The 3,703-nt window shown below is 33.9% G+C and overlaps 1 long non-coding RNA gene across 5 annotated transcripts; it reads right to left on the reverse strand.

Annotated features, from left to right (window-relative positions):
- Positions 1–593: 593 nt before the first annotated feature.
- LOC145053192 (uncharacterized) lies at positions 594–2,860 on the reverse strand. Of its 5 annotated transcripts, none has more exons than XR_013684376.1 (5): positions 1,857–2,853; positions 1,334–1,415; positions 1,141–1,255; positions 680–750; positions 594–608 (listed from the first exon to the last, which is right to left on the reverse strand). It is a non-coding gene; the product is annotated as an uncharacterized LOC145053192 (long non-coding RNA). The 5 variants fall into 5 exon arrangements; XR_013684377.1 differs by having other exon boundaries at positions 704–750; positions 1,857–2,851; XR_013684375.1 differs by lacking the exon at positions 594–608 and having other exon boundaries at positions 616–750; positions 1,857–2,846.
- Between the last annotated feature and the right edge of the window lie 843 nt (positions 2,861–3,703).

Consider the following 3,703-nt stretch of genomic DNA (forward strand, 5'->3'; position numbering starts at 1 on the left):
AATCTTATAATCTAATTCTAAGAGCTCGTTTAGATTAGGTTAATAAGGTTAGGGTTAATTAAAGAGCTTGTTTTGGTTAATTAATATGGTGAATGGGAAGTGTTAGAGATTTTTAGCACTTTCAAGTACCAACTTAGATAGAATCAAACGAATATTGTGTCATCTTTGAGTCACATTGCTAAGTTGTCATGAAGTTGGAGTCCTTACAAAAAATCTGAATCTAATTCACTGATTTAGCTGATTGCGTGTGTTTTTAATTTGTTTGTTTAGTCATTGCACTCTAAAACCCCCTTGTTACTGTTGGTGACTATAGTACCTTGTGCAAAGAGGTATAGACTAATTATTCCGTGTCTCTGTGGATCGACCATGCTTGCCTTGTACTACCTTTTAGTGCAATATAGTGAGATTATTTTGGAGTATATCGTACCCCTTTATTTTTTGGGTTTGACACGCCTAACACATATAAATACAACACTTTCCATAAAAATTGATTTACTCTATTACTTCATTGTTGTGTTGTGGAAATGATCCAAGGGATGTAGACATTTAATTCCTATATCGTAATCAAAGAAGTCCACACAAAAAGCAACCACATCTCATAGATAGATCTGAAAGTAGGAAAATATTTAGTAGTTGATATATATCTTAATGCATAGATCCACGTTTTCTGAGAAAATACCCAAATATCAGAGTTTAAAGAAACCTGTGAAGTCCTCAAATTACTCGTTTTTCTCAATCGCACCCAATATCCTGAACAATAAACAAAATCCAAATTCAAAATAGTCCTGTGATCTTTAAAGTTAACTCATCATCCATGAACAAATGAAGAAAATACAGGTACAAAGCTGAAACAAAACCAAACCAGGTTGCATTCTGCATTCCCCATTTAACCATAACACAACTTATGGTACATAAGAAGGTAATATAAGTTATTACAGACATATAGAGCCACAAATATGAAGAAAGAAATAGATCTTTTGAAAAAAAATGTTGAATAACATACACTTGATTACATTAAAGAGAAAATAAAACATTTATAATGAAGGGTTTTGAAATAAGCTACAAAATTCAAGACTGGTTTGAAATTTAGTGATGAAGGCATAACAGGGGTTTGACAATGACAAAGAAAAGGAAACTCGCATTCTTTTTTCTTTGTTGATGCTTTTGCTTGATCATGTGCTTCAACTGCCTTCTTTTCCTCATCCGTCTCGTCACCAAAGAGATCCAGGTCATTGTCCTCGTCATCACCAGTTTCCTAAAATATCCATGAGATCATTATTTTATTCTTATAAATCGACATTTTAAAAAAGAAATAATAAACAACCAAACAAACCTTGGTAACTCCATTGGCAATAGCAACTTCTACTAATGGAGCTTTGACAGGAATTCTCACCCCATGTGCTTTACCAGGGAAACTGCAATAAATAAATAAAAATAAGGATGTAGAATTTGAAGAAAACGTTTAGATCATAATCGAATGGTATGGTTAAAAAACGAAAGATAAAGACGCAGTCAAAAAATGTTTAAAGAAAGAGACTTGCATGGGATTAAAAAAACACTTTATCCTAACACATTAGAATTACACAATACGGTAATTAGATTGTTGTAATGCAATAAAGATTATTGGTCCCCAGTTAAAGTGATCAATATTTCCATATGTTTGTAGTATTACCTGGGGATTACATTCTACACCAACTGTAGTAAGTGCATCATGGAGAACATATATAAAGCAAAAAGATTTCAAATCCTCTACAGAAGTATAGCAAACAGAGAGGCTATAACCTATATTACCTTCAAAAATGAAACTTTTCCAAAAAACGGCTACATAAATCAGTTGTACACAAAAATGGACTGACCTGAAAGGCTGAAACTACCACCTAAAATCCAGAGCACGCATAGCTTTTTTTGTATCCTGACCAAAAAACAAAAAGAAATGATAATGATTAGCTTATTTTCTTGTACACAAAGCACATGTCAAATAACTGCAAATCCTTTTGCCATTTCCAGTTATGAAAGAATCAAAGGATCCTCCAAACACACATACACCTATAAGCGTTCATTCGTACATACGCAGCCGCTCAAAAAAATCTGAAATTTGGACTTATTAGATAAGCGAAGTCAAATGTAGGGATTGAGAAGTCCCAGGTTGTAAGTGGTGTAACTTATCTGACATGTTTCACAAAACTTGGAATTCTCACATGGGTTGACTTCATTTTTGTCAGAAATCAACTATGTTTCCTTCAATTGAGTGGACTGAAGTCCAGAAACAACGTTGGGTGAATATGACTGATGAATTTGGGTAGTGTAAAGAGAAATTAGGATGTTACCTTTTTGTAAAGAAGAGAAAAAATAAAAGAGATTAGAAGTTGAAGGTAACATTGAAGAGTATTTGTTCTTGTTCATCAGCTTCTTGGCCGCCTCCCCTTTGAATTAGTAGAATCGTCGTCGTCGGGAACTTGCAACCTAAATTTGACATACTGCTCCTTGAGAGGGGTAGCGAGAACCCTTGTGGGGTCGATTTAGTTCCAAATTTTGAGATGTTGCTCATAGCGCCAAACCACCAAATCATGGAAAACGGCGACGACTGGGAATCAGTAGGTTTTACATCTCACCATCCCTATGACAACGACGAAAACCCTAGAAATGAAGGAGCGTAGGGAGTGTGGATCGGAGAGGAGGAAAGGGGGATGGTAGTGTTGGACGGCGTAGTTTAGGGTAGTGGGGGTGGTCGTTCTTTGATGGTGGTGACACTGTGGCGAAGCAGACGATTATGTGATGGAGGGCGTCACAGAAAAAAATGAGAAACCATGTGGAAGGATCGAGATAAAGAAGCGGTGGGAGATAAAAGGAAGACGGTGGAAGGATCGGGAAGTAAAATGTGTAACCCTGTGGTAACCGAGAAACAGTATTCTGGTCAAGAATTGTTTAAGGGACTAAATTGGCAATACGATAAAGTCTAGTGTCAAAAATTACTTACTATTGAAAATATGGAAAGTTGTGGACTAAAATTGTCAACCCCTTAGGAACTTTCCTGTTCCTAAGGTAAGGGTGGACAATTTTAATATATATAAATAAGAGTTATATTTTCGTGTGTATGCATTCATTATTACTCAATTGCCGTTAATATTATCACCTAAGTATATATTCATTGCATTTTTATATTTAGAGAAGAATTAACAAATTAAAATGAATATTCAAGATTAGCTCATACGATATCAGACAGTCTACTTATTCTTACCCTCCTCCTCTGTTCAAATGGAATTTTGATTTTGATTTTATATCCTGAGACGTCCTTCGTTGCCAATGATTTTCTTCTTAAATCAACATATGCAGTATAATACATAAATCGTTTAATTGATTAATGTAATAAATATTTATATAAATGCCTTGTATTTTTAACTAACACCATTGTATTCCCTTTTACTAGTAATTTTTGCAAGTATTTCAATATTGTTTTTAAATTAGGATAACAAACATATGTTGGTTGATTCACATTTAACGATCAATTTTAAATTATTAATAATTTAATGTTTATAAATATTTCATCTGTTGTTTTCACGGATCGTAACCTAGTCTCAACGATATAACACAAATTAATTTAATATGAGATTTTCTAATATGTGTCCTAAGGACACATATAAGAAACATTAGTTAACGACAAATATTGCCATAAAGAGAAATTAAACATTTCCTACTTTTGTTG

Source organism: Lactuca serriola, chromosome 5 (assembly GCF_051521515.1).
Source record: "Lactuca serriola cultivar US96UC23 chromosome 5, Lser_US96UC23_V15, whole genome shotgun sequence".
NCBI classification, from domain to species: Eukaryota; Viridiplantae; Streptophyta; class Magnoliopsida; order Asterales; family Asteraceae; genus Lactuca; species Lactuca serriola.